Raw genomic sequence first — 19,162 nt, 5'->3', positions numbered from 1 at the left:
TTTTTGTTCTGGGTTAACATCATGAAAACTTCAAGAAAGTTGGAAGGAACCATTTATCTTTTAAACTCTGATGGTATCACTGCAGGAGTATGTGAGAGCAGGGCTTGAGGAGGCTGAGAAGCAATGTGGGGAACGAGCCTCCTTTATATCAATCACCGTAGGGTGTATTCATGATGTCAGCCTGTTGTTAGTAATCCCAATTATGAATTCTCTCCTCAAAGACTGTAGGAACTCTACTTCCTTCCATCCCAACTGCTATAGCCATCAGTCCAAACACCCTCAAACCTTTCTGTAATATTGATCAGCCTACTAACCTTGCCCTGAATTCTCTTCTGCCCCCTACTGGCCATTCCTCACATAGCAGCTAAAGCTATTTTACCAATCCACAAATCACATCATGCCATTTCTCTGCTTAAAACCCTTTCATCATCAGAGCTTGCATGGTTTGAAAGTTCCCCTGGATGTTCGTGGGGTAAAACTGTAATTCCCAGAGTGGCAGCATTGGGATGTGTGGTCTACTGGGAGATGTTCAGGTCATCACTAGTATAATAGTTAATCTGGCTTATCAACTTGACAGGATTTAGAATCACCAAGCAAGCAGATGTCTGGTGTGTCTGTGAAGAATTTTCTGGATTAGGTTAACTGAGGCAGGAAGACTCACCCTAAATATGTGCAGCACTGTCCTTATAAGCTGGGGTTCTAGACGGAACAGAAAGGAAGAAGCTTGCTGAGCATCAGCGTTCATAGCTCTCTGCTTCATGACTTGGGCTTCAGTGTGACCAGCTGTTTCACCATGTCTTTCCTGTCATGATAGACTACTTCCCCTTGAACTGTAAACCGAAACAAACTCTTCTTTTCCTAAGTGTTTTTACCTAGTATTTGTCACAACAAAGAGAAAAGTCACTAATATAGGAGTCTAGAAAGCCCTACGAGGCCAGTCTCAGACCTCACCACCATCATCTTCCTCACCTCTCACTCCACTCTCAAAGATCTAAGTGAACTCTTAATTTTTTCTCATATTTAATTTATCAGTACCTAAAATTATTTACTTATCATTTATGTTATGTATGTGAGGGCTGGGACTCTATTCATTTCTTCTGTATCCCCAGGATCTAGGAAATATTGTACCTGGCTTATAGGTCTTCAAGAAACATCCACTGACCCTTACACTCTAAAGAACTGAAAGAATGATTCAAGAAGATGCATATATACCCATATTGCCCGAGGCACTTATTCATGAGATTCAGAAAGTCTAAGCAACTCAAACATCCCACAACAGATGAAAGAGGATAAAATACACACAGCCATAGAAAAGAATATTGCTCATCTTTTCAGAAGGATTGAAATTCTAACACATGCTGCAAAATTGGATGAGCATGGAAAATATTATGCCAAATTAAATCAGGCAGATACAAAGCAAAAATACTGTACCTACATGAGGCACCTCAATTAGGTAAGTTCATAAGCAAAGCAGAATATAGGGAGAGGCAGAGGAATAAGACGTTATTGGTGAATGAGTATTGAGTTTCCGTTTGAGATAATGGGAAAGTTCTGGAAGTTATGGTGATGAAGGTTATACACAAGGTGAATATGCTTTATGCCACTGTTTGATATGCTTTTAGGTGGTTGCAGTGTTGAAAGTGATGTGATATTTCTATGTACGTATATATGTATACCACTCACACTTATTGTTCATACTATATATTTGCCTTGATCTCTATTGTGTACCATGGACTATTCAAACCTCTGGAGGCTGATTATGTAGCTCTGCAGTAGAAGTCCTGTCTGCCACGTGTGAGGCTCTGAGATTGACCCCCAGCAATACAAAATTAAATTAAATTAATAAATAAGCAAATATAAAGGCAAATTTTGTCACTGAGAGAGACCTGTGCACCAATCTTGTGGGTAGGGAAATTTACGCAGAGGGGGGACAGGTGCCAATTTTTTTCCCAGCAACTTGGGGGGTTCAATTTTAGGAATTTTTTCCCTAATGCCCAAGAGAAGGATGAGTGTGGAAAAAAGGATGGTAGGAAAGAACAGAGAGATGCATGTTCAAAGGCGAAATTTTAGGAGGCCTTAAAAAGTACAGCCGCACACAAACATACATGCACATACTCACATACACATATTAGATTTTTGTCGTTCGCAGAGCAGAACCTGCGTGCAGTGAAGTCAGACGCGCACTGGGACGGAAAGCTTTGAGTGTCAAGACGTGCAGCGGAACCAAGAGGAGCGCACACTGTGCAGCTGATGAGGACAGGGACACACAGCATCCTTAGACATCGTGTTTCAATTCGCCTGAACCTACTTAGGTTCCGAGTCATTATTTCATTAAGCAATCGAGAGTACAGTTTAATTCTCAAATGTGTGTTATCTTTAGAAAGGCTAGCTTGAAACACTGAGAATGAAAAAACTGGGGAGATAACTCTCATCTTACATAAATGAAAACACTAACTTAAAACTCTAATACAGGGAGAAGGGCTTAGAGAGATGGCTCAGGAATAAAAAGCCAGGCATAGCAACATATGCCTGTCATCCCAGCACTGGGGAAGCAGACAGGAAGACCCCTGAGGCTTGCTGTCTAGCTTCTTCTAGCCAAATCAGTGAGAAATCCTGTCTCAAAAAATACTGTGGACGTGCTGGAAAGATGGCTTAGTTAAGGCACTTGCTTGCAAAGCCTATGGACCCAGGTTTGATTCCCCAGTACCCCACATAAGCCAGATGTACAAGGTGGCACACGTATCTGGAGTTCATTTGCAGTGGCTAGAGGCCCTGATGTGCCCATTTTCTTTCTATATATCTGTCTCTCTCTTGCTCGCTCACTCTCAAATAAATAATAAACTTTAAAAATATTGTGGAGAGTGATTGAGCAACATACTCAAAGTCAACCTCTAGACTTCATGAACACATGCACACACATGCATCCTCCCATATATGTGAGCTCACATACATGCAAATATGCATACATGTGTACTAAAAATAAATTGTACTGTGCTCAAATTACTCATTATTTATTTGAGAGAGAGAGAGAGAGACAGAGAGAATGGGCACGCCAGGGCCTCCAGCCACTGCAAACAAACTCCAGATGCCTGCGCCCCCTTGTGCATCTGGCTCATGTGGGTCCTGGGTAATCGAACCTGGGTCCTTTGACTTTGCGGGCAAATGCCTTGACTGCTGAGCCATCTCTCCGGCCTCAAATTACTCATTATAAGAGACTGTGCTTTCCTGTCATTTAGCAGTAAGGGTCCCCAAGCTTATTGACTGATCTGTTTCAGAAAACAAAGCAGCAGCATCTTGGTTCCGGCACAACCCATTCCCCATTCATCAGAGCAGCAGCGCCACGTGAGGATGGCCCTGCCCATACCAGACAGCACTGGCTCATAGCACCGCGAACGATTAGATTCATCGGAAGATTTTAATTTTTATTCATTTGCACATATTTATTTTGTGAGAGGGGATGCATGGGAGGGGAGAAGGCCTCCTGACACTGCAAACAAACACCAAATGCTTGCTTCTCTTTTTGCATCCACTTAATGTGGTTGGCTTGGGAATTGAACCCAGACCAGCAGTCTGTAAAAGCAAGTGCCTTTAATGGCTGAGCCATCTTCCCAGCCCCTCAGCAGTTATTTTTAAAATATCAAAGAACTGGCCAAAGAAAACATAGATCTAGACTTTCGAATGATGACATTTTCACACTCATATTTAAAAGATAAGATTACCCTTATCTAGCTTGTAAACAGTTGTTTTTTTTTTAATTTTTATTTATTTATTTATTTGAGAGCGACAGACACAGAGAGAAAGACAGATAGAGGGAGAGAGAGAGAGAATGGGCGCGCCAGGGCTTCCAGCCTCTGCAAACGAACTCCAGACGCGTGCGCCCCCTTGTGCATCTGGCTAACGTGGGTCCTGGGGAACCGAGCCTCGAACCGGGGTCCTCAGGCTTCACAGGCAAGCGCTCAACCGCTAGGCCATCTCCCCAGCCCAGTTGTTTTTTTTAATTAGAGAGAGAAAGAGAATGGGCATGCCAAGGCCTCTAGCCACTGCAAACCTTTTTACTTTACCCATTCACATGGAGATGCTAAGTTATGAGAAATAAAATGAACAACCAGGTTTTGTGTTGTATGTTTTCCAGTGAAATTCCTTGCCAGGAAACCTGGCCAAGGTAGTGTGAAGGATGAGACTCCCCCTCCCCCCACTGCCTGCATCCAACTCCTTTGGAAGATGGGGAATCTCAAGCCCCACCCCAAACCTGAAAAAGCCACAAAGTGAGAGGTGCTGCTGTCTTCTGAGCTATGACCTTGTTCTTGAGGCCATTAATTTTTTTAATATTTTATTTATTTATTTGACAGAGAAAGAGGGAGGGAGAGAGAATGGGCGCGCCAGGGCCTCCAGCCACTGCACAGGAACTCCAGACGCGTGCGCCCCCTTGTGCTTCTGGCTAACGTGGGTCCTGGGGAAATGAACTACAGTCCTTAGGTGTTGCAGGCAAATGCCTTAACCACTAAGCCATTTCCCCAAACCCCCTTTTTTAAAAAAAAAATATGGGGCGTGGTGGCACACACCTTTAATTCCAGCATTTGGGAGGCGAGTTCAAGGCCACCCTGAGACTATATAGTGAATTCCAGGTCAGCCTGGGCTACAGCAAAACCCTACCTTGAAAAATTATGTGAGAGAGAGAGGAGACACAGATAGAGAGAATGGGCACCCAGGGCCACTGCAAATGAACTCCAGATGCATGCACCACCTTGTGCATCTGGCTTATGTGGGTACTAGGGAATCAAACCTGGTCTTTAGGCTTTTCAGCCAAGTCCCTTAACTGATAAGCCATCTCTGCTTTTTCTTTTCTTTTCTTTCTTTCTTTCTTTCTTTTTTTTTTTTTTTTTTTTTGAGGTAGGGTCTTGCATTAGCCCAGGCTAATCTGTAATTGACCACATAATCTCAGGGTAGCCTTGAAATCACAGTGATCCTCCTACCTTTGCCTCCCAAATTCTGGGATTAAAGGCGTGTGCCACCACACCTGACCCATGCCTGAGTATTTTATGTGGGTGCTAGAGATTCAAACTCAGGCCATCATGCTTGCACAGCAAGCATTTTACTCACCAAGTCACCTCCTTGGCCTCAGGGACAATTTTGAACTCCTCCATCCTTCCAATAGAAGTCTTACCTTGCCTTTTCCAGAGCAAAGTGCAGAGCATTTAAAGTTAATGGCCTTGGCTGGAGGGATGGCTTAGCTTTAGTGGCTGGAGGCCCTGGTGTGCCCATTCTCTCTTTCTCTCTGCATCTTCCTCTCCCTCTCTGATATAAACAAACAAAATATTTTTAAAAATAAAAAGTAAAAAGTCAGGCATGGTGGTATGTGCCTATAAAGTCATCACTGGGGAGGCAGAGACAAGTGAATCCCTGGGCCTCACTAGTTAGGTGGTCTAGCTGAATTGGTGAGCTCTAGGTTCTGTGAGAAAGCCTGTCTCAAATGGAGAGTAACTGAGGAAGACCTTAACATTCACCTCTGGCTTCCACATGAACACACATATGTGTGCGTGCACACACACACACACACACACACACACACACATACACATGCAAAAAAAAAAAAACTTGGCTAGGAGACGGTTCCATGGATAAAGCACCTGCTGCATAAGTGTATCTGGGTTCAGACCTCCAGCTAGGGTAGCATGAGCGTCTGTGATCCCAGTGCACCTGTGGGGATGGAGGAGGTAGAGACAGTAGAATCTCCCAGAACTTGTGGGCCAGCTCACCTGTAGAACATAGCAGTGAACAGGAGACCCTGACTCAAAGTAGAAGATGAGGGTTGACACTTATGCCACAGCACATATGTAAACACACACACACACACACACACACACACACACACACACAATTCCTGAACCCAGTGTTCGAGTGGCTTCTCTGAAGGTCTGGTAGCTGCAGGTTGGCAGTATTCAATGCCTTTCGGTGGTCCTGAAGCTTATGATACAGTTTCAGCACACCAATTCCCTGGCAAGGGCTCTCTTGATTTTTATTTTCCTGCTTTGCTCTTTTGTTTCATTTCTTTTCTTTTGTTTTGTTAGTGATTTTTCTCTGCACTGTCATCTGAAAGAAACTGAGTTTCCGGTTCCTCAGGGGGGCAGGCATTCTCCAGCACACTGCAGCATCATGGAGGAAGCCTTAGTCACGGATTCACTGGTGCAAGCAAAGATAGATGAAGGTAAGTCTAATTTTCAAATTACGTTTCATATTGGAACTGACTGGGATGCTTTTTCTAAGAAAAATGTCTTATGGACTGGAAAGATGGCTTAGCAGTTAAGGCATTTGCCAGCAAAGCCTAAGGACCTAGGCTCGATTCCCCAGGACCCACGTAAGCCAAGTGCGCAAGGTGGCTCATGCGTCTGGAGTTCATTTGCAGTAGCCCATTCTCTCTATCTCTTTCTGTCTCTCTCTTTATCTGCCTCTCTCGCTTTCCGTCTCTCTCAAATAAATAAAATATTTCTTTCAAAAAAGAAATCAGTCTTAAACAGTTGCAAGATAATTAGTCCAGGCATTAGCTACAGTGGTTTCATGCTAAATTAATCCCAAAAGCTAAGACTTAGATTTAAGTATCCCTGGACTCCTAAATTTCATCTGGTTTATGTCGTCCTTGCTATGACATTTCATCTGTGTGACAACTTATATTGAGTGTCAATTTGATGAGACCTAAAATCACCTGTGAGGGATTCTGTAAATTAGGTGGCCACTGTGAACATCTGTGAGGGATTATCTTGATTAGATTAATTAAGGTGGGAAGACCCTCCTTAACTATGACTGGTACCATTCCATGGGCAGGAGTCCTGGCCTATTTAAAAGGACAGAGGGGATATCGAGATTGCACTTGCCTTTAAAAGCCTAACAACCCAAGTTCGATTCCCCAGTACCTATATAAAGCCAGAAGCAAAAGGTGGGGCAGACATCTGGAGGCCATGGCATGCCCATTCTCTCCCTCTCTCTCCCTCTCTCTCTCTCTTTCTCTCTGACTCTCCCTCTCTCTCTCTGCTTGCCAATTAAAATATAAAAAGGAGAGAGCTGGCTGAGCAGCAGGATTCTTCAGTTTCCTCTCTGTGCACTGAAGGCGGCCAGCTGCCTCCAGCTCCAGCCTCCAAGTTGCAAAGCATACAAAGCTGATGCAAAGCAGAGAAGTCAAACTCAGGCCAAGACAGAGTATGGAGTTAAAGTGTGAGATGCAGCATACCCGCCACGCACACCCTTTCAAGATTCCTCTCTGAGACAAACTGACTGCTTCATTCATGAATGATGTTGCCACATATAGTCCTAAGAACTGAGAGAAAATCGATACATAATAAAAATGAATTTGTCAATGGCAATGTTATTTGATAGCATTCAATATTTTATAGGAATGTAAAATTCATGACTCAGTCCTTCAAAGATTTAACAAAGGCAAGTTTTCTCTGTAACTACCTGAAACATGCAGAAATGAGTTAAAGAATAAAAGTCAGAAAGAAAGTTGCATGTCTTGTGAAATCAGTAAGGTTAAGATTCTGAAATCAAGCCAGGCATGGTGTTTCACGCCTTTAATCCAAACACTTGGGAGCCCGGGGGAAGAGGATTGCCTTATAAGTATGAGGTCAGCCTGAGCTATAGGATGAATTCCAGTTCAGCCTGGGCTACAGTGAGACTGTGCCTCAAAAAATAAAAATAAAAATAAATTGAAATCACAGACTGCAAAGATTTTCCTCCACAAAGTAAGATCTTAATTAAGTCAATGTAAAATCTAAAAGTCAATGCATTCGAATTCCTCTCTAGGAAAAGAACAAATTCAGGGAGGCCCAAGGTTGGGGGACAAGAGGTGTAACCTATATAGAGCAGCTGGCTTCATAGGCAACTAAAGCCAAGAATGACTACCAGAGGAAACATGAGCCATCCATCCTTGTATCTTTTTGTTGTTGTTGTTTATTTTTATTTATTTATTTGAGAGCAACAGACAGAGAGAAAGCAGATATAGAGAGAGAATGGGCACGCCAGGGCCTCCAGCCACTGCAAATGAACTCCAGACATGCACCCCCTTGTGCATCTGGCTAACGTGGGTCCTGGGGAATCAAGCCTCGAACCAGGGTCCTTAGGCTTCACAGGCAAGTGCTTAACCACTAAGCCATCTCTCCAGCCCCATCCTGTTATCTTTGAAACCTGAAAACTTAAAACAGTGCAGAAGAATTATCTGAAGACAAAAAAAATATAGGAAAAGAAAAGAAAATCACAATTATCTTGGTAGGTGAGTTGCTCCCATCTCACTTCATAGATGCTGTGATAATTGATCTTCATTACAACTTGATGAAATTTAGAATCACTATGAAAACACCCCTGTAAATGTGTCTATGAGAATATTTCCAGAAAGTTTTAACAGAGCAGAGAAGACCCACCTGAATGTAAGGAAGAGGGACAAATCCCATGGGCTGGGGTCCTGGACTGACTAAAGAGAAAATAAGTTGAGCACCAACCATTATTTCTCGTGTTTCTGACTGGATACAGGACCTCATACTTCTTCCCCCATGACTTCCCCACCATAATGGACTCACCCTCAAACTGTGAGCCAAAATAAACCCTTGCTTCCTTCCATTGCTTTTTTCATTGTTTTGTCACAGCAATGAGAAAAGTAATGAATGCAGGTGCTAATCAAAGCAACTAACAAGTAAAATAAGTAATAAATACTTGCCTGTCCTACAGAGACAGAGAGAGAGAGAGAGAGAGAGAGAGAGAGATTGAGAGAACTTTGGGATATGTGATCACACAAGTTTGTCTACTCAGTCATTAAGAGGTATTTTTGAAACAAAAACATGACAAACTTAGAAGAAGTGTTGGTGAGATAAAAAGTCTTATCTCAAGTCAGTTTATCCCCAAAATGTCTCCATCCCTCTTTCTTGTACAGCACATTGCAGGTTTGGAAAGAATTTTCTCCATATGGAAATAGGTAGTGAGTACAAAGCCTTCAACATGCATATATGCTGCATGCACAGTTACTGATTTTTTTTTTTAGCAAAAGATTTCCAGGCAAATAGCAGAGACAAATACACTTCAGAAAAAAACACAAGAGTGCATGGCATTTTCAGTTAAATTAGTCTCCACAGATGCAAAAAATTAGAGAAATTATGAGCCCTTTGGAAATAAGCACAAAGTGAGTTAGCAAGAGTCAAGAAAAATAATTGAAGGTAACAATAAAACCATCACAAATGTGAATGCTACATCAGAATAAGAATCAAGCAAGTATTGCTTTAGAAAAAGAGAGTCAATTACCTACAGATTTTTAAGCATAAGAAAGACCTGGGGGTAACTCAAGGGAAAAATGAAAGCAATTTAAAATTAATAGGTACAGAAAGCATAACTGTGAGCTGCTCCTGTAACAGATAACAGAACAAACGAATTTTTGTAAGTTGAAAACTATGAATAAAATGTCTTTATAAAAACAAAAGCAGGCAAGGATGGAGGCACACACCTGCAATCCAGGAGGCTGAGGCGGCAGGATCACGAGTGTGAGGCCAGCCAAGGACTTGCAGTGAGACCTTGAGTATTAGTTACTTTCCTCACTGCTGTTACCAAATACCTGAAAAGACACATCTTACGGGAAGAGGTCTTTGTCTTGGCTTACAGTTCTAGGGGATATAGTCTAGTGTGTCAAGGAAGGCCCTCTGACAGGAGATGAGTGTGGCTAGTCACAGGAATGAGAAAGGAACAGGAAGCGGGGCTGGGGCAAGGCTCTATCTCCCAAAGGTTCCTCAACCTTCTCAAACAGTGCCACCAGCTGGGGACCAAGTACTCAGACACATGAGTCTAAAGGGGACATTTCACATTCAAACCAACAACACACTGTCTCAAAAAACAAACAAACAAATAAATACATGAATCTTCAGATCAAAGGAGCCTTAATTTTTCCAAGATACACTAAGACAGTGGCTTGCAGTAAAAAAATATATCACAAAGAAGTAACAAAGCTTTCAGTGCTTAAAATAATTCTATCAGAGGGGCTGGAGAGATGGCTCAGTGGTTAAGGAACTTGCCTGCAAAGCCTAACAACCAGGGTTTGATTCCCCAGTACCACTGTAAAGACAGTTACACAAAGTGCCACATGCATCTGGAGTTTATTTTCAGTGGTTAGAGGCCCTGGCACACCCATTCTCTCTCCCTCTCTCTTCTTGAAAATAAGTAAATAGCAATATTAAAAAAATAATTCTGTGAGAATCAAGTTCAAAAAATAAAATAAAATTATAACAGTAGGGCTGGAGAGATGGCTTAGTGGTTAAGGTGCTTGCCTACAAAGCCAAAGGACCCAGGTTCAATTCTCCAGAACCCATGTAAGCCAGATACACATGGTGGCATATGTATCTGGAGTTCATTTGCTCTGTCTAGAGGCCCCAGTGTGCTCATTCTCTCCCCCTCTTTCTCTCTTTCTCTCTCTCTCTCTCTCTTTCTCTCTGTCTCTGTCTCCCCCTCTCTCCCAAATAAGTAAATAAATTAAATATTTTTTAATTATAAGAGTAGGGGAGGATAGGTATCAAGCCACCCTCAAGGTAGAAATAATTAGGTAACCTCAGACTTTCCAGAGTAACAGCCAATGCTAGAATACCACAGAACAACAATATATAAAATATGAGAGGAAAAGACATGATTCTCTTGTTTTAAATTTTTGTTTTATATAAAATATACCGGGTCATACTCTTTTATCCCCTTGCCCCAGCTCTGTTTGAGACAGGTCTAACACTGAACTCGCTATGTATTCCAAGGGTGACTTTGAATTTCTGACCTCCCTGTCTTTATCTCCCCAGGGCTAGGATTAGAGTCATGTATTACCATGCTTAACTCATGGGGTACTAGGAATCAAACCCAGGACTTCATGCATGGCAGATAAACATTCTATCAACTGAAATACATCCCAAATCCATGATTCTAAAGTTATCGTATACAGTCAATGTGTTTATTCAGAGACATATATCCAGAATTTAATATCTTTGGGTCCTGCTTAGAAACAAATCTTTCAGCTAAGTACCAAATCCATATAAGACGTTCAGAAAGAGGAAGCCATCAATGAACTTCTGCTGGAGATCTGATTCCATTTAGGTCCAAATCTAACACTTAGCCCTACAAAGCACGAGGTGGTAAGGGCTTTCAAATGTCACTGGTAATAATATGATGGCATACAGATGGTACAGCCTTGTGGAGACTTTAATGGTGTCTGATAAAATTGAAATTCTGTCTTTAGAAAGTAGTACTTAAATTCATTTTCCAAGTTTCCAAGGATGTTCACAGTGGCATTGCACATAACAGGAAGAGATGGAAACAAATCAAATCTCCCACCAACCAGAAGCTGGCTGATTATACTCTCACAGTAAATGACTAGTTAGTTAATGCAAATAAGATGTGGGCATGTTGATATGTGTAAAAGTGTGCACAATATAACGAGAGGAGGAAGAAGCCAGCCACAGACAGCATATGTGATGTCACTTATGTAAAGAAGTATTTACCCATGTGAGTACATGTCTCCCACTCTGTATTTACATTCCAACATGTAAATAATCTGGAAGGATATTTCCAAAGCACTCATGGCGACCACCTCTAGGAACTGATATTTGGAGAAAAGAATGGAAAATAGGGAGGTCTACTTCAAAAATTCTATAATATTCTACTCATCTTTTAAAAACATAATACAGGGCTGGAGGGATGGCTTAGCGGTTAAGGCATCAGCCTGCAAAGCCAAAGGGCCCAGTTTGCTGGATGCACAAGGTGGAGCATGCATCTGGAGTTCGTTTGCAGCAGCTGGAGGCCCTGGTGCACCCATTCTCTTTCTCTCTCCCTCTCCCTTCCTCCCTCTCTCCCTCCCTCTTTCTCTTTCTCTTTGTCAAATAAATAAATGAAAACATAATACAATGAAATCTGTAGGAAAATGGATGGACTCAGAACAGATAATACTAAGCAAACTCACAAAAGCACAGAATGACAAATGCTGCATGTGCTCCCTCACCTGGAACACCTTCCGTTACAGGCATACCAGACAGGCAATTCAAGGGTCAGATAATAGGAACAAAAGTTTGTCAGGGATAGGGAATAAGAGGGTGGAGGAAATACACACAAAACTAAATCCAAAATGAATTTGTTCCATAGAAACCCTTCTCCTGGATAACAGACTAAATGATGCAACCCTCAACAGGAGTTACGCAGATTTGTCAGGTAAAAAGGGCCCTGGAGGGCTAGAGAGATGGCTTAGTGGTTAAGCATTTGCCTGTGAAGTCTAAGGACCCTCGATTCTCCAGGACTCAGGTTAGCCAGATGTACAAGGGGGCGCACACATCTGGAGTTCATTTGCAGTGGCTAGAGGCCCTGGCGTGCCTATTCTCTCTCCCTCTCTCTATCTGCCTCTTTCTCTCTCTGCCTGTCACTCTCAAATAAATAAATAAGAATTTTTAAAAATATACTTAAAAAAAAGAAGGGCCCTGGAGAGGATGGAATGAAGCTTAACTCTAAAACATTTGGCTCCAGCTTGTAACTCCCAGCACCAGGAATCAGACATGATCCACAATGAGCTGTTGGTCAGAGAGACCTTCGAGGTCCCCCAAACAAGACAGGCTTCTGTCAAAGCACTTGATTTCCAGCCTGATGTATTGTGAAGACACCACATACTGCCAACACAGGACATGGAGAGATCCAGATGGAACCTCGAAGGACGCCAGTCCCCCGATGGTCTGCCCATATAGGGCTGGAAAGTGCTATGTGGGCTGCTGGGGGAAAATGGCCAACAACCTTGTGTGGTAACAGGGAACGCAGCTATAACAAAGCAGCCAGCCTGACAAGATGGAAATGCCTGTGCACTAGTGGCACCCAGCCTAGGTGAGTAACCAATGGCTCTGATTGGCTGAGAGATCTGCTCAGTGGAAAGGAGCCCTTAGCTGGGTCTGGGAACCAAGTCAGAATTCTGTGGAGACCAAAATCGTGGACTCCAACAACAAGCTCTTAGTAGACTTTAGCCACAAGAGAGGCTACACCCACCTAAATCTCTCTAAATCCTCACACATCAGCCAGGGCCCAGGTGAAACCACAGAGGAATTGGCGAGATGAGCACTTCCATAGCGAGCCTGTCAACCAGCGCCAGCGTCATGGAAACAGACACAGAGCACGCTCCAGACACGTCAAGGCAGAAACTGGGGACTGCTGAGAGCGCAGCACTGAAGTGGACTTCAGACACGCCCGCCACGGCTCAGGGAATTTTGCCGAAGACAGGGTGGAAAGAATGTAGGAGCCACGAGAGGAAGGGGATGTGCGGAGGCTCTGCAGTGACTGACTGCTGCTCTCATGTACACCGCACAAACCTGGCGGGAATACCAGCAGCCTCGCTAAGGATGGTCCTCAGCAGAGCAGGGGTAGAGAGGATGGAAATGATGCTACTAACATATGATGTATCCAGACAACTTCCTACTTAATAAAAAGTTAAACACAAAAATTAACTTGATGAGCTGGAGAAATGGCTTAGTGGTTAAGTGCTTGCCTGTGAAGCCTAAGGACCCAGTTCAAGGCTCTATTCCCCAGGACCCATGTAAGCCAGATGCACAAGGTGGTGCATGCATCTGGAGTTCATTTGCAGTGGCTGGAAGCCCTGGCGCACCCATTCTCTCTACCTATCTGCCTTTTTCTCTCTGTCTGTCGCTCTCAAATAAATAAATAAAAATAAACAAAAAAAGTTTAAAAAAATTAACTTGAAATTTTGTTACTTTTTTTTTTTCAGTGCTTAGGATCAAACCAGGGCTTCACACATGCTAGGCACATGACCTATCATTAAACTATACCTCTAGCCCCTACTTTTTTGTTTTGTTTCAGATTGTTTCAAGGTAGGGTTTCACTGCCACTCAGGCTGACCTGGGAATTACTGTGTACTCTTAGGGTGGCCTTGAACTCATGGCAATCCTCCTACCTCTGCCTCCAGAGTGCTGGGATTAAAGGCACACACCACCATACCCGGCTAGCCCCTACATTTTTAAGCACATTTATTTAATGCCCACAAAGTACTGAGTACATTTCGTGTCATAGGAGGATAGAGTTAGTAAGAAAACCACTTCAACATCACACGGCATGTGTCGTCACTACAGACTAACCCATAAACTCCTTGACGACAAGGTTAGAGATGTTTGGTCATCATTTATCCTAATTACCTATCACATTTAGTACAGAGAAAATATGCAGTAAAAATCTGCTAAATAGGTGGCCTTGATGAGTGAAGGCATATACTTTAGATCCCGATCTTGTGATTCGTTGTTCTCACCATACTTACACCTTGGTAAGCCTAGATTTGTCCTTTTGCAAAATGCAGCTTGAAAGCAGCTGTGGTGGGACCTGCTCATAATCCCAGCCTTGCCGAGGGTGAGTCAGAAGAGTCATGAGTTGGAAGCCAGCCTGGGCTATGCAGTGAGTTCTAGGCCAGCCTGAGCTACAGTGAGATCCTGTTTCATCTCTTTCCCCAATCAAAACCCTCACTGTTAGCCGCTGTGTGACTTTCTCTGGGTGATGTAAATGTGCCCTTCGCCCATGTGACAAGCCAGCCTCTGGCAGGGGTGGAGGGTGTCAGTGCTGCTCGGCGGCTGCTGTGACAGGCAGCATGTGTGGGAATGACACCATTCAAAGAGTTCCGTGCTCTGTTCTCTGCGCCGTTTTGATCCCACACTGTTTTGCAGACTGTTCCAGAGAAGTGTGAGGCAAAGCAAACGCATGTGGCATCAAATTAGAGAGCGCACACACTAAAGTGCATTGCCACAGCCACACCCGTCTCCTGCCCACACCACTGCTAAGGACAGCGGCCGAGGACCTGCTGCCATTCCTCATCTGTAACACGGTGCCCAGAGCGCTGGCATCCACAGACCACATCATCCCTGTGTCTGGCTCTCCAGAGTTTGTCTTTTCTGATCGAAAGGTCTCGGAAAGGGCACTTTAGCAAAAATGATTCTAGATTCAATCATCGGCTGCCTTCTTTACACATCCACTCCTAGCTTTTTTTTATTTAAACTAAGAAGCTCTGATTCTATCAATACCAATTATATTCATAAATAAGTGACTAAGAAGTTTTATTTTCATTTAGTCTCTTTTGAGGTGTCTAAGACTATCTGATATTGACACACTATCAATTGTCCTTTTTGATGAGTGAGTGAAAGAGAGAAGATTGGCACACCAGGGCTTCCAACCACTGCAACCAAACTCCAGATGTGCGTGTGACCTTGTGCATGGGTCACCTTGTGTGTCTGGCTTATGTGGGATCTAGGGAATTGAACATGTGTCTTTAGGTTTTGCAGGCAAGTGCCTTAAATGCTAAGCCACCTTCTCAGCCCTCAATTTTCCTTTCTTAATTGACTGTCCCCCTTCTCTCTAGTGGCAGACAGTTACAGCTTTCTGATGCTCAGCTATGGTCAGTTTTTGAAGCCACCTGTTTTAAGTTCCTTCAGAAGAAAAGACAGTTGTTGGTTTTTTTATAATCTATTTATGTGTGTGGTGTACATATATATTTATATGAGGGGGCATAGATGTGCATGTGTGCCTGTGCACGTGGAGGCCAGAGTTGGACATAAGGGGTCTGTAGTAGACAGCTTCAGGTTCGCTGAGATGAACTTCCAGACCAGGCACAGTTATGGAGGAAAGGATTTTTATTGAAGCTTATAGATCCATTGGAAGTTCCATAACGGCAGAAGAAACTGGCCTGCTTTCACAGGACCAAGCAGAGACAGAGAAGTACAAGCTGAAAGGTCAAAAGCCATATAGCACACTTCAGGAGCTCCAGCTAGGCACACTTTGCATATCTTTAGATTGAAATCTGAAACCCACCACCACACCTTAAGATCACCCAGTGACATTTCCTCCAGCAAGTGGCTACAGATGCAAACTACAAACAAACAACTGAATATATTGGGGGTCACCTATTCTATTCAAACCACCACAGGGTCTAACTCAACCTCTCCCCACCTTATTCTTTGAGACATGGTGTCTCGCTGAACCCAGAGCTCACTATGCAGCTAGACTAGCCAGCCAGTGAGCTCCAAGAACGCCTATCTCAACCTCTCATGTGGGGATTGCAGGCACATAGCACCAGGCCCAGATTTTACATGGGTTCTGGAGGATTCAAACTCAGGTCTTCATGCTTCAGCAACAAGCACTTGACACACTGGCTATCTCCTTAGCCTCGTGTTATTTTACCATTTCTGGACTTTGGGTGGGGGCTAAAGCATAAGTAATATCACAGCCCTGCACAGGCTGTAATCCTTAGGTCTCACATTAAGTATCAGTTTCTCAGGGAAATTTTTCAGACCCTCTGATCTATTCTATTCTCTCCTTCTGTCACGTCCTGTGTCCTTTCCTTACACAGCATGGTTGACACCTGTATTATATATGTGCTTGTGCTTACTGATTTAATCTAGCTATCCATTATTAGACTTTTAACCCCAGATGATAACAATTATGACTGTTTTATCATCCATCACTGGACCTCAATGAACACTTACTGGTTAAATGGAAAAAAAACACTACATGAATATCATTCCCCTTTACATTAATGTTGTTACCAATAGAAGTTGGGCCAGTAGACATGAGTGCCTACTTCACTCACATTCAAAGCAGCCTGGCTGCCTAGGATGAGATGGGGGAGGGGACTGGAATTCCTGAGGAAAGTATAGGGATTAGCACACAGGACAGAGAAGGTGGTATTCTGACGGGGAGGAGAGGGAAAATACTAATTATATTAATTTATTAATAAAGTAAAGGAAGAAGGACAATGAACAGACAGCTGTAAATTGCAGAGGTTGGTTGAAAGGTGAGGAACACTTTGGAATATAGATGGGAAAGCCAAGGCCCAGGCTCAACGGGGCAAAAACAGACTGAAGCAGTAATGGGGACCTTGAGAAGAGAGAGGAGGAGTGTGACAAAGAAAGCCCTTGTTCCCTGAAAGCTTCAGAGGTGAGGTAGCCAGGAAGAAATGGTGGAGAGTGTTCTGAGGGTGTTGTTCCACAGTGACGGAACCCTCAAATGCTAAGACCAAGAGAAATTCACCAATACGAGAGTATGAGGGTGAATGTCACCGTCCTTCCTAACACCAGAGTAGCCTTGACTGTGCACAGACTATTGACCTTCATTCAATCTCTTCTAAAGGAAAATCTCCATGTCTAGGAACACGAGTAATGAGAATGGAACATTCCAGAGCCTTAGTTACCCAGTTTCTATCACAAGTACCCAAGCTTGATGCTCCACCTCAACAGAGGTTACCCTTTTAAATTGTCCAAAAAAAAAAAAAAGTATAGCCTACAGCCACCCTGAGACTCCATAAAATGCCAGTGGAGAAGGCCAGAGACATGGTAGCAATAATAAACCAGAGACAGTACTCACAGGTAGAGACTTACTCCTATTTTCCAGATGGGGAAAATGAAGCCCAGAGAGATCTCACATCACTCAGCAATGTGTCAGAGGACTCAACCCCAGACAAATTGACAAAGCCCAGTTCTTAAGCACAGCATTCGCTCCTTCTGTTTGTACTTTACAATTCACAAAGCCCTTTACAAAAGATAATAAAAAATTATCGGATCCTCTCAACAACACTTAACCATGAAAAAGGGAAATCTTTCTCTGTTGTGCAATTAGGGGAAGTAAGACTCGGGGACATTAACGTGATAGCGTGGGAAATCAATAGCACCATTAGCAGCCCAGGCCTGAGATCTTGCACTCCTCGCTTCTAACATGTCACACCGGCTCTCGGGCTCTCGACTTCAGGCTCGGTGAGGGTTACACTGCGTCCACACAATTGGCCATGCAGGAGGGTAAGAGCCCGATCTAGGGTTCACAGACTTGGCATGGAGGTCGTGGTATCTGAAAACCTGACGTTATCTCCAGCCTGAACTAGGACTTCATATGGCCTGAATGTCAGCGTGTACCCGTGAGAAGAGACCAGGGCACACTGAGTAAGGGAGCGGGGATCTAAGCTCTTCTTTCTTGGAGTGTTAGGTTGTCGCCTGTCACCGTGGCCTTGCTGCTGCAGCAGCCTAGGAGTGTGACCAGGAGGAAACGCAGAGAGAGAGCGAGCCTAGTCCCGATGCCCTTTATTGTGTCTTTGCCTGGGTACCGCCTCTCTCGTTCTTCATGCCATCTCCTCTTCCCCACCCTCCCATGCAGTACCCGTGATGCCCCGTGCTGAAACTGAACCTCGGGACTGCGCTAGTATGTTTCCGTCTCCTTCCTTCAGGGGCCAGTCAATTCTTCTGGGTTCCCTGACGGTGCCCTGTAGCCAGCACATTGTAGCCTTGGCTCATGTTACCCACCAACTCACCATCCTTCCCACTAAGCCACAATGGCTTCCAATCCGCAGTGACACCCCCCCACACACACACACACACCCACAGCTCTTAACTGCAGTCCAATAATGCTGGCAAGGTTAGGAATCAGCAGTAATGGCTGTTGCTCCCAGAGAGACAGAAGGTTGGGGTGAAGACCAGGAGGCCCTAGACCGTGCCTGGCTCCTCCGCAGCATCGCCCTCCAGAAGGCAGGGCTGGCCCTCCGGGAAGCCGCCCGAGACCCCCCGCCGCCGCCGTCTGGAGCTGGCTACCCTTCGCCTCCCGCCTCCGCCGGCGGCTGCTATAGAAACGCCCCGGCGGCGTACACACGGGGCTGAAATGAAACACTCGGGCTGGACCGGGACCGAGCGGGCGATCGGCCGGCTGCCTCGGTCGCCATGGCAACGTGCCCAGGGAGGCAAGCTAGCGGGTGCGCGGCGCGGGGATACTCACTCCGTGGCCGGGCTGCGGGCGCTCGCTGCTCGCCGGTGCCGTGCCGGAGGCGGGGGGACCGGGGGCCGGGGCCGAGCGCTGTGCCGCGCCGCCGCGCGCGCGAGGTGGAGCCGGGCACCGTCCACCCCTCCCCGCCCTCCTCCCTCGGAGGCTTGCGAGGGAACCGCTCGCTCGGGCTCTCGCAGCTCCCTCCCAGCCTGCGAATAAAACGGGAAGCAATTGGATAACGTGGTTCGTTCGCCGGGCGCTGGGCGAGCCGCTCTCTCCACTTCAGGAGTTCAGGGAGGGAGCGCCCCGCGAAGCTGGGCACGGGGCGAGGTGGCCACCCCTCGAGGAGTGGGTGGGGGGGGGTCCGTCCGCGCCCGAGGTGCCAGGTGCGCCGGAG

The 19,162-nt window shown here is 44.8% G+C and overlaps 1 protein-coding gene across 2 annotated transcripts in view; it reads right to left on the bottom strand.

The window, feature by feature from the left end:
• Positions 1 to 18,842, bottom strand: part of Palm2akap2 (PALM2 and AKAP2 fusion) — a 544,596-nt gene extending 525,754 nt beyond the window's left edge. Inside the window, exon 1 of one of the 2 annotated variants that reach the window (XM_045153745.1) lies at positions 18,778 to 18,842. The gene's annotated coding sequence lies outside the window, so the exon portion shown is untranslated. The remainder of the gene's footprint in view (positions 1 to 18,777) is intronic. The other variant, XM_045153748.1, reaches the window with a different exon arrangement.
• Positions 18,843 to 19,162: the final 320 nt, after the last annotated feature.

Source organism: Jaculus jaculus, chromosome 1, assembly GCF_020740685.1.
Source record: "Jaculus jaculus isolate mJacJac1 chromosome 1, mJacJac1.mat.Y.cur, whole genome shotgun sequence".
NCBI classification, from domain to species: Eukaryota; Metazoa; Chordata; class Mammalia; order Rodentia; family Dipodidae; genus Jaculus; species Jaculus jaculus.
Note: the sequence above shows the minus strand (reverse complement) of the source record. Positions and strands in the feature narration are given on the sequence as shown.